Genomic DNA, 12093 nt, shown 5'->3' on the forward strand with positions numbered 1-12093 from the left:
CTCCGTGTTGTAAGGCTGGAAGCATTTCCCTTAATCAAACTCCCGCCTCCTCACCTCCCCCTCCTCCAGTTGTATATGACTTGAAGCCGCGACTGATTCTTGTCATGGTCTCGTCGTTATTACCACCAGATGACCTTTTGAAAAGATCCAGCTTTAAAAAAACGCACACACGAGACATTTTCCCACAGCCCGGATTGAGAATGACTTAGCATTTCTTTCATGTTTTTTTTTTTCTCCCCTCCCAACGTATTTCTGCTAAACCCCTGACACTTTGAAATACCCTCATCAAAATATGAATCTCTGAGCTGCACAGAGACCAACTTCCTGAGGACGATACAGAGCCCGGAGTCATTTGTCTGTGCAGGGGCATGAAAAGAAGGGATTATATTTCATTCAAATAGTTTTTTCTCTTTTTTTTGGGTTGCGGATAAATTCCCTCGCTTGCTTTTTAACTTTATAAAAGTCTTTGAATGTTTAATTCCTTTGTGATGTGATGCTCGCTAGAGGCTGCCTCCCTCGTGCTGCGCTTTGCCAGCCGACACAGTGGGAGGGATCTAACCTTGAAATAAACGTCGCAGAGTCTCATTGAGTTCAGCTTTTTTTCATTTAGATGGTTAAATATTTAGCCACAAAACAGGACTTTTGTTTTCCATACAATCAGTGTCAGTCAATCGATCGGTCCATTTATAAATCACTGTATGGTATTGTCTGGAGGGAAAGAACAAGACATTTGGATCTAATACGACCAAAAATTCTGTGTATGTGTGACTGTTATCTGAGTAGACATTCACAGCAGCATTCTACAGCATTCTTTTCATGCTAAATCATTTATTATTGTACAGTGTATTCTACTTTTAAACACACACAGCAGGCAAAAGAAAGTTCTTCCACTGTTGCACTTATTGAATTTTATCACTTACTCTTAAAAGATGTTCTCTAAACAGTCAGAAGGAAACTGAAAGAAAACAAACACCAGAAATGTAATTATAGTGGGGGGAAAATTCATGAAGTCTCTGTTCAGTACACAACATTAATCAGATGTGGTGATGCTTTGTCAGCTACCTGATTTGCAAATGTAACAGCTGTGTACATAAAGCTACTGCTGGTTCAAGTCATTTCCATCCTGTGTGTGTGTGAGTGTTTGAGTTTTGACTGTGTTTCTGGCAGAGCTGTTTTGACAGAAACGTCTGAGATTTGACTCTGTGAGATTCTGTTTGTTTGTAGACGATTTACTTCTGACCTGTGAGACCGAGAGAGTGAGAGGAATGAAGACAGGTAGTGAGTTCCAGAGAGAGGTAAAAGAAAGAAAGGAAGACAGACAGAAGGACAGATTGAGAGACGAAAAGAAAGAAAGGAAGAGGGAAAGAAAGAATACAAGAATACAAGAAGGAAAGAAAGACAGAGATAATGAAGGATAAAAGTACAGAAAGAAAGAAGCTACATGAAGAAAGAAAGATTATGATGAAGATATGAAAGGAGAATGGACAGAAACAAGGTACAAGGAAAGGACAGAAAGAAAGAAAAATAAGGAAGGAAGTGAAGGAGAAAAAGATTGAAGAAAAGAAACACTGAAGGAGGGAGGAAAAACCAGGAAGGACAGACAGGGGAAGGAAAGAATGAGAAGATAGGATGGAAGGACAGAAAGAAGGAAAAAAAGGGAGTAAGATGAACTGTGCCTCGGCAGGAAAGCAGACGAGATCAGGCGGCAGCAGCAGGAGGCTGACAAAAAGCTGCAGTCAAGTCAGACAGTTTCCAGCAGCACCATGAGGCTAACAGCCTGCAATCTAGCAATAAATAGTGCAATCACACAGGGAATTAGGTTTTCTACTAAATGTGGTGTTTGTGGTCAAAAGTAAGAGCCAATCAACTCTTAGATCAGGCGACAGCCAGGCATTTACCGTTATGCCCTGGGTCTTGCAGTCAGTGGAGAGCAAATGTGGCGCTTGGCTCTAAAAACTGCGGCCTCGATCCTGCAAGGTTATCGTCGGACACAAATCTAACCGGCATGCATTCGATTGTGCACTAGCCTGGCTCATCTCAAATGAGCATAACAATGTACTGTAGGGATAGAAAAACAGAAGGAATGACGGAAGAACAATAGAAGGAGAGAAGGAAATATAGAAAATACTGACAAAAGTAAAGTTGGATGGAATACCAGAAAGATGGAAGAAAGAACGGTTGGAAAGAAGGAAAAGAAGCAGGCTGGAAGGAAGGGAGAAAGGGAGGGAGGAAAGAGGTAAAAGATGGAATGAAAGAGGAGAGCAAAGAAAGAAAGAAAAAGGGAAATAAGAAAGAAAGATCTCAGACGCTTCCCATCTTGCGTCACAACTCAGTGCTTTTAATTTTGGGGGAAAAGTCAAATGAAGCGGAGCTGAAATTCATTTCTGTTCTGCAGGGACTCACTGCAGCGTTCTCTGGCAAATGGCTTTTCACTTTGTCAAATTTAGCGCAGCCGTATCTCTGAGGGACAGGACGCAGCAGCAAGGCCCGCTGCAAACCTCCGCCAGCCCGTCCTGCAGCTGCAAATGTACTGTAGCACTCGTTAATAGCATGTCTCAATTTGCCCCGTCTCAAGACTGCTTTTATTTCCTTCTTGCGTTGATTTCTTCCTGTTGTTTTTGCAGGTCAGAGGCCACGCTGTGCACTTTTCTGGAGACCTTTTCATTTCTTAACCGCAACTTTTCTCATATGATATATCATTTTATACTCATAATTGTCAAGTAGTAATTCATCCTACAGCCAGTTTAGACAAGCTTTTATGTTTACTGTCCGAAGTAATACAAACACTTAAAGGATTACCTTTAGGTTGAATTAAAGATCTGTTATTTTCTTTCTGTCTCTGTCTGTCCAGGAGTGTGTGTCTCCACACATTGTGCAGATGGTGAAAGAGTTATTTCTCCTAATTTGTTTAGTTTTCGTGACAGATGTTCGCCATCTCTATTGATTAATGTGCCTCTTTCATTAGTCATTCTTTGTGTTTGTGCATGCGTAGGTAAACAGTAGTGTTTGTTCTTCCTGTCGCAGAGAAGTGCCTGAGGTTGGTACACACATACACATACAGTGGACATAACAGACAGTGTTATTAGACTTATTGAGACAAAACTAATAAGAGCATGGCTCTCTGCCTCTGTCCCTACCCTCTGCTAGTCTTTTTTTACCTGCTTTGTAGCTCTGTAGTCCATTTTTTCTCACTTTATTATTCTATGCTGTTTTCTTGCTTCTCTACCCTTACCCTCCTCTCCACACACAGTCCCACGCACTCACACACATACACATACATACATAAATATCTTTTTAATCAATAGGCTCGCTCAACATGAACTGCACTTTGCCTGGAAAGTGGACGAGATCAGGCAGTAGCAGTGGGAGGAGGTGACAAAAAGCTGAAGTTAAATCTGACAGTTGTTTCCAGCAGCCTTCAGAGAATAAAGTCACAAAAATGTTAGACCATCCTTAGGCTACCTGTAGTTTGCAGACCACATTCAGATATATAATGTGACTTTATTATCATTATCAACCACACAAGATCTGTATGTTAACAGATTAATTGCACAACATAAGACATGGAACAGCTACAGTCTAGAGGTAAACATTAAAATCAGACAGAAAATTCAGTAAACGTGGTGTTTGTTGTCAAAACTAACAGCCAATCAGCTTTTGACAGCCAGGCATTTCCCATCATGCCCAGGGTCAGTGGAGAGCAACAGCGGCGTCTGGCTCTAAAAACTGCATCTGCCTTGATCTGAAAAGGTTATCGTTGCCCAGTCTGCATCAAGTCGGGCACAAATCTAACCGGCATGCATTGTGCGGCGATCAACTGAAAAGTAAACCCTTACTGCACACAGATTTTATCTTTCCAGAGGGAGAGTTTGTTTTCACAGCCAGTACAACACAGAAACATACACCAAGCATCGTACGGATATAGACAATACATTAAATTCATACATCCCAGCTCACAGCATTGTCAGTGAGGCAGTTTGTTCAGGGCTGCTATGGCAGAAGGGACAAAACTCCTGCTGAAGCAAGCTCTTCTGCATTTTAAAGTCCTGTATCTCTGAACAGACGGTGGTCTGAGATTGAGTCCTTGCTGGAATTGTTTCAGGATAGAAGTGATTTGTTGATCAAAACTTGAGTTCAAAATATTTGAAGTTGTTCACCTACTCAACTGTCTTGCCATGGATGGAGGTGGTCTCCAGTCCAGTGTGGGGTGTGTTTGATGACCAGTCCTTTTGTTTTGTCCATGTTCGGCCGCAGGTAGTTATCACTGCCCCAATGTGTGAAGTGAGAAATAGAGTTCTGATTGGCTGTTACGGAGTTATTGTCATCAAGTAGTCCAAGTTGTATGGCAGTGTCATCAGAGTATTTGAAGTGGTGTAAAGGAAGGGATCTAGGACAAAGCCCTGAGCGACTCCGGTTTTGGTGATAATGGCTGAACCCAGTGGATGAGTGGAGGGATGTTGAGATAGTAAAGTTTCTTGAAGTCAACAAAAATTATTGCACGAAGTTGCCTGGTGATTCCAGATGTTGTAGGAAGGAGTGGAGGAGACATGCCACAGCATCCTCTGTCCCTCGTTTGGCCCTATAGGGAAACTATTGGGGGCCCAGCTGTGGTCTGACGGCTGTCAGAGTGCTCCCGGTGGTCCACATAACTTTCTCTTGGCTGTCGATTTATATTTAGTACACAGACATGACATACATAGGGAAAGGGAATTTCCTAAAATGTCAAACTATTCCTTTAATGGCAGAGCAGGTCCATGGTATATTTAATTTGTTAGGAGCATTAATAGGAGGTACATCTGGGGAAGCTAGGAGTGGAGTTATGGTTATATGGTTAAAATAACAAGCTAGTTACCATCCATGCAGTAGTGTTTTAAACACGATGGTGCTTTTCTAAAAAGGTTTTATTTTATCCAGATTAAATGTTTTTACAGTAGTCAAGTCTATAAGCTCCCAGAGCACGTACCAAAGTCGTGGTCTTCCTTTTCGCATAAGAGAAGTGAAAACCAGGGAACTGATCCTCTTCGTGGACAATGAAGAGGAAATGGATGATTAACTTTTATCGAACAGGCCTCAACCTCGTGGTCAGAATGGGGTGACCAGGTATAAATGTATAAATGTGAAACTATGTTAAAGGATGAGGCATTGGCTAAACAGATGACTCTACACATTGTGTTTAAATCCTTGTTTATTTTGTTTTTTCTTGGGTTTTTTATGACAATAAACAGATAGAATAACAGCAGCTTTATCATCTAAGAACAAACAGTCTTTAAACAGGCCAGACCAGTCTTGCTCAGCACAGGGCTGTGACTGCAGGAGTGCTGAGTTGTTGTTTTCCAGGTGTAGACAAATGTCCTTTTGCTGCTGCAGCCATTTGTGTTGGCTACAGAAAGATTTCCTTTAATGCCTTTTGGCACAGACTTGTGTAATTCCTATTTGTGAGTTAGGTGTCATAGTGTGCCATTTTGTGATTTACTGTTGATTAAACCATTTTATACAGTACATAGTGCTTTGATATATGCTTATTGTAAAATTATTTAACTTGGTTGGACCAGACCAAAGCCTGCGGGAGTATCCACGTGGTACCAGAATTTGGTCATGCTGAGTTTCTATTGTTTTTATATCCATATTTAAAGTCCTTGGCCAGGCTTCCTTATGGTCCAACCACGCTGCTTGCACCACCTGCCTGTTCCTGCTGTAACCGCATACTTCACTAACATCATCTGTTTTTTCAAACACTCCTCCTACAAGGGGTCTCAAGTTAATATTTAATACTTCATTGCATTGTTTTAGCTTTCTTCTATTCAATTCATGAATAAATGAATCTTATTTCCATATCAATTCAAACTTGGAGGCAAAACTCAGTGGTATTCAGTGATTAAATTAATTATTGGTGCAGTTGAATGGGTTGCAGGATGCCTGCATTGATGATATGATATTTCACCCCTAAACCTCAGGCTAACAGAGCACAAGTTCTGCTTGGTGGCAGCTCTGAGGTCTCTGCTCCTGCCCACGCCCTCTTGTGTATACAGTTTTAAGGTATTCAATGTTCTTGCCTGATGAGCCGGATTTCCCTCAGGCACACTCATCTTTGATATTCTTTGTTGTATATTTTCAAGAATAGTTCAATATCATAAGAAAAGCACTCAAAATTGAAAGCTGAAACATACTGTGCTATGACCCAGAGAGTACCCTGCTATAATACCAGTCTCCTATTACCATCAAACCTCATTGTATCAAAATCATTACATGCAGGATTTCTTTCTGCCATTTTGGCAGTGGAAACAAGCTGTAACAACAAGAGTATCATCAGCTTTTAGGATGATATAGCCAACTTGTTACAAAAATGTATCTTATACAGGCAACACATCCAGTTACAGAGATTATAGTTGGATGATAATGCATGGATTTAAATCCAATCTCCGCTTTCCTTTTAGCTGGTTTTTTTTTTATTCTTCCACCAACCCGTTAGAGAAATAGCCTATATCTGGCTTTTTAGCCACTAAATGCTCCAATATATTGTCTAGCTAATACTAACTTTGTCAGTCAGTTGTTTTTTGCAGTGAGTTTTTAGAGCTTTTTCACCAAAACAGTAAAGTTGCTGGCTTAGCTCGGGCACAGACAATGGACGCAGGGGAAAACAGCTAGCCTGGCTTTGTCCAACAGTAACAAAGTCTGCCTACCAGCACCTCTGAACCTCATTTATTAACATTGTATCTTGTTTTTTTAAACTGTACAAAAAATGTGTGTACAGAAAAAAGTGTAACCAGACTATTTCTTGGTTGGTCACTGCTATTTCCACCTGATTTTAGTCTTTATGCTAAGCTAAGCTAACCGGGTGCTGGCTGTAACAATATATCGAACAAATATATATATGAGAGTTTTATCAATCTTCTCATCTAACTCTTACCGAAAGGTTATTTCCCTAAATATTGAACTAGTCCTGTAATATTTTGTAGTGTATTATAATGCTTCTTTAAAGTTGCATAACTTTACACTGTGTTCTAAATTATTATGCATATACTGTTTTTGTTCTTTTTTTCCCCTAAATAGTCGATATAATTGGCAGTCAATAGGATTATTTATTCCTCAACAATTATATCGTAATCTGGATTTTATTAAACACAATTACCAATGATGACAATGGCATTTGTTTTGCAAAATAACTCAAAATGCAGTGTTCCAAATTATTATGCAAAACAGAGTTTCAAAACACTCAGTAGTTTCTAAAGGATTGAAAACCGAAATCTGTTGTAGTTTTTGCATTAAGGGGTAGTTTTTCTCAAATCAAAGCTATTTCGATCAAAATCATCTTTACAGATCGAGTTACATATTAACATAGGAGCCCTTCTTTGATACCACAATAACAACTCTCTCATCCATTGAACTTGTAAGTCCATATACAGTTTCTGCCTGTATTTCCTTTGAGAATGCCAGAATTGCCTCCCAGAGCTGCTGTTTTGAGGTAAACTGCCACCCACCCTCACAGAGCTTCCTTTTAAGGTTGCTCCACAGGTTCTCAATAGGGTTGAGGTCAGGAGATGATGGTGGCCACACCGTGATTCTTTCTCTCGCCCATAGCAGCCTCGGCCTCAATTGTATTTGTTGCAGCATGGGATGGTGCGTTGTCTTACATGAAAAGGATTTTACTCAGAAAGGCATGATTCTTTTTTTTATACCATGGCAGGAAATGGGCAGTTAGGAACTCCACATGTTTTGCAGAGGTCATTTTGACACCATCAGGCACCTTAAAGGGGCCTACCAACTCACTTCCTATGATTCCAGCCCAAAACATCCCTCCACCACCTCCTTGCTGACGTCGCAGCCTTGTTGGGACATGGTTGGCCATCCAGAACTCCATCCATCTGGACCATCCAGTGTAGCACGGCATACATCAGTGAATAAAACTGTTAGACAATTAGTCTTCATGTATTTCTGAGCCCACTGCAATCAACTCCTTGTGGGCATTGTTTAAGTGTGGCCGAAATACAGCTTTATGCACATCAGCAAGCCTCTGGAGGATCCTGCATCGAGAGGTTCTTGGGACTCCAGAGGCACCAGCAGCTTCAAATACCTGTTTGCTACTCATCAGTGGCTTTTTCACAGCTGCTCTCTTAATACCATGAATTAGCCTTACAGAAACTTTCCTTAACACGCCTTTATCTGAACGAACCCGTCTGCGCTCAGAATCAGACACAAATCTTTTCACAGGACGATGATCTCTCTTAATATTTTGTAAAATATCCAGTGGTTTCATACCTATTGAAAGATACGGCACTATTTCACGCTTTTCATCCCCCATATTGCATGAAACCTGTGACTTGCTTAATAATGTGGAACAACATACTTATGTAGTTTCCCATTAAATAGGCTCACCTGGCAAACTAATTAGGACAAATCTGTCTGAGATTGATGTCAGTGATCTCAACAGACATGCGAAGCAGCAGAATTGAAAACCTTCATTGAAAAACTAAAAATCAAAATTTTCTTTAATTGAAATCATATTCGCATAATAATTTGGAACACAGTGTAATTATTTGTATTCAATTGCAACTCATTTGCTTTGCCAGCTTTTTTTCTTTTCAGTTCTTAGTCTGAAATCCAATTTTCCCAAAATATTGAACTAGTCCTTTGATATTAAAATACTGATTTTAATAGTTATAATTTATAGTTTTTTATTTTTTTATTTTATGGTGCAGCGTAGCCTGTTGAGTTTTATTTTTAATTTGAATTAAGATGAATTCAAAGGTTTGTTATTGAATCATCCTGCTGTTAGGGCAAATTATGCAAAACTCCCCCACAGAGGACGTTTTCTATGTTTTGTTATAGGTTTTACAGAAGTGATGTTGTTTTTATGGGCTTATGTACAGTATATTTAGAATTCCTGCCTGTCCATGTTATGGTAAACCTGCTGCCTCAGTTAGATATATAGTATGCTGCCCTTTAGCTGAATCCCCACTGTTCGCCCAGCAGCAAGTTCCCTCTTGGATACATACTGTACACTGTTAGATATCATCACTCTGTAAGGTTGAGTGCATTCCAGGAGTTATTTCATTTTAGAATGATGCAATTCTTTTTTTGGCTTACTCAATCTCCCTCAGCTCACCTTGTCTTCTGTAGTTAATCATTTCCCGTAGAATTCCCAGAGAGAAGCTGATTGAACTTGTAGTAATCGTAGGTTAGCGTGTAGGTTTAATGTGTAGGTGGTAACAGCAGTAAGGGCAAAAGAGCACGTTTTTTCCAGTCAAGAAAATTGTATTCACATGCATATCCGCTCTAAGAGCAATGTAACACAGGGTTGAAACAGCATGTCTGTTTCTATCAAATCCACCTCAGCATTTGGACAATTCAGTCCATTTCCTTTTGTACTGTATTATAATGCTTAGTTAAAGTTTCAGAACTTTAATTATCTGTATTCAATTGCAACTAATTTGCTCTACCAGCTTTTTTTCCTTTTCATTAATTAGTCTGAAATCCAATTCTAGGGAGTGCTCCAGAGGTCTTTAAACTGTTAGATTTGGCCTGAGCTGTGCTGACATCAGACCAATGGCCGCAGCACCGGGTACATCCAGGGTCCAATATGATTTGTTAACTGCCTTTTAGCAGTCTGCAGCAGAGCCGCTTTGGTGAAATAGCACATCTCTCCTTTTCTGTTTCCCTGTCAGATTCGACACCATTTCGGTCACACTACATTGATGTTTTTAGGGTGCCGCCAAAAAAGGTTCTTTAAAGAAACATTTGAAGACTCATCTCATTGTCCTCTCTGCAGTTGCACAGTTGTCTGCTGCAGAGGTTCGATTGCAGTGCACGGAGGAGCGATTGAGAGAGAGTACATTTCTCCTGTGTCTCCATTATGCATTTCCATATCTTCTCCTTCGCCAAATGAGTCCTTTGTCTGCTCAGAGACCAGCGCTAATGAGAGAGTTGCTCTGCAGCATTTTAGAAGCCATTGCTCCCCCATTCATCAGGAGAGATTTGTGTTCAGACGTCTGTTTTTTCTCCTCAGCCACCCCCATCTCTCTGCTCTCTCTCTCTCTACTCTCTGATTTATGATAACGAGGTTGTTGGCTAAAACCAGCTCTTATCGACCAAACAAAATGGCTCCCAGCTTTCTGTGTGCGTGTGTGTGTGTGTGCGCGCGCATCAACTAGCATGCTTTTTGTGTGTATTGTTCCCTGGCTCTATGTTCTGTAACTGACTATGAATCTGAGCATCTGTGCTTGCCGGTCAGTGCTTGTGTTCCCTCATGTGCAAGAGCGTTGCCATGTTCTATGTGAATGTGTGTATGTGTGGGTGTGTGTGTACATCCCCACAATGAGAACGAGATGAAAGGCCGCTGTTCCTGTGAGTCACAAGCTGCTGCCTGTTTCCTAAATGGCCCTGAATAGGCCGTCACTCAGCGCACTGAAGATGATCATCTCTGCCTTCCATTCACTTCACAAGCACATATAAATTACACATATAAATAGTACTTCTACAAGTAAAGAACAATAAGATGAAAGGCACTGATGGACACGTACAGAGAGAATTGTATATGTGCATAAATATAACAATACACAAGAAATGCACACTTGTTAACACTCATAAACCTATCATGAATTAAAGTAATAGGGGGAAAAAAGACAAATGAATATGAATTTTGCCAAGCAATAAGACAAAGAAATATGGTGACACACTCAGACTGACTGACAGATACACAATCTCATAAGTCCCATTTACAGGCATATACATCTAAGAGAAACCACATGGGAAAAAAGTCAGGAATAAGGAAAAAAGTGAGTTATATAGTATATATAAATATACTATATATAATAGTCATTTGAGACACATATAATACCAGCTTTTGTTAGTGAAAAATCAAAAATTTTAATTGTCTCTTTTAACATATTTGCTTCATCTGCATGTGATTTATTCTGTGTGATGTACTCAGATGCTCCACTACAAGACAAACAACTGTGATGTCTCTTGTCTGTGTTTTCCATGATTGTCCACAAGCCCAAAAGGTCTGAGATTACTGCAGAAAAAACCTCTGAAATTACTGTTTGTTCTCTTTTTTCTCTGTATTTATCTCCCTGTCTTTCATGTTGTCTCTCACCCTGCATTCACACTGCAGGCAGCATGAGTGATGTGATGCTCTATTCTGGCCAACTGTGACTGTCTGTATGTAGTAGTGCAAGTGGAAGTGTTGCTTTGATGGGCTCCTCATGAGGCCACAGTCATGAAAGCAATGAAAAGCCATGTGTTTTTGATGCTTTAATTCGGTTATTTCATTTTGAAGAGACATCGTTTACTAGAATGCATTATTTACATAGTAAACAATGAATATTTTTTTGTCATTGTGCAGTTCTATTGGTTATTTTCGGATCACTTTGTTACAATGTTAAATGTCCTGACACAGTATCATAGGTGTAGTGGAGAAAACAAATGCTACAATGTAAAGCGTGCTGCACTGTACAGTAAATGCAGTTGTTTTAACAAAAACATTGTTCAAACAGATTACATTGAAAATTTTAAGTGACACAAACTAAAAGTTCAGAAAGTTCTTTTCTAAGCAACTTTTACAAGTAAGTGACACTAACCTAGTTTTATAAGTTACAGAAAAATTCCTGATTAAGTAACCTGATTCAGAAACTAATTTTATTTTGATTATTTCTCTTGGCCATTTTGTCAAAATGAATGCCAAATGCCCGCCACAATTTACCACAGCCCAGTGACTTACCATATTGAGATTTCTGACTTTGTCTGATAATTAGTCATGTCACTTCTCCCAAGGGTATTAAGTATTATGATTTGAAAATGAGAAAAGCAGCAAATCTTCACATTAGAGAAGCTGCAACCAGCAAGTGCGTGGGATTTCTACTTAATAAAAGGCTTAAAATTATTATCAAAACATTCTTCAACTTAATTGGTATTTCACTTATGAAAAAAAAAAGTCATCACAAATGTCACGCTTCTCTGTTTCTTTTTGTCTGTATTCTGCTTCTCTATTTAATGTCATTTCAACTCATCTCACTGTGTGGGCACCAAAGCGGAGAGAATCAGTGTATCAGCCTCATGCTTCTCTCCATCTCTGCTCTTCCTTCCCTTTTACATTTC

General features: G+C 39.8%; 1 protein-coding gene across 4 annotated transcripts in view; it reads left to right on the forward strand.

Moving 5' to 3' along the window:
• Positions 1-12093, forward strand: part of phkb (phosphorylase kinase, beta) — a 106120-nt gene that overhangs the window by 64555 nt on the left and 29472 nt on the right. The window lies entirely within an intron of this gene.

This window comes from Dicentrarchus labrax, unplaced genomic scaffold (genome assembly GCF_905237075.1).
Source record: "Dicentrarchus labrax unplaced genomic scaffold, dlabrax2021, whole genome shotgun sequence".
NCBI classification, from domain to species: Eukaryota; Metazoa; Chordata; class Actinopteri; family Moronidae; genus Dicentrarchus; species Dicentrarchus labrax.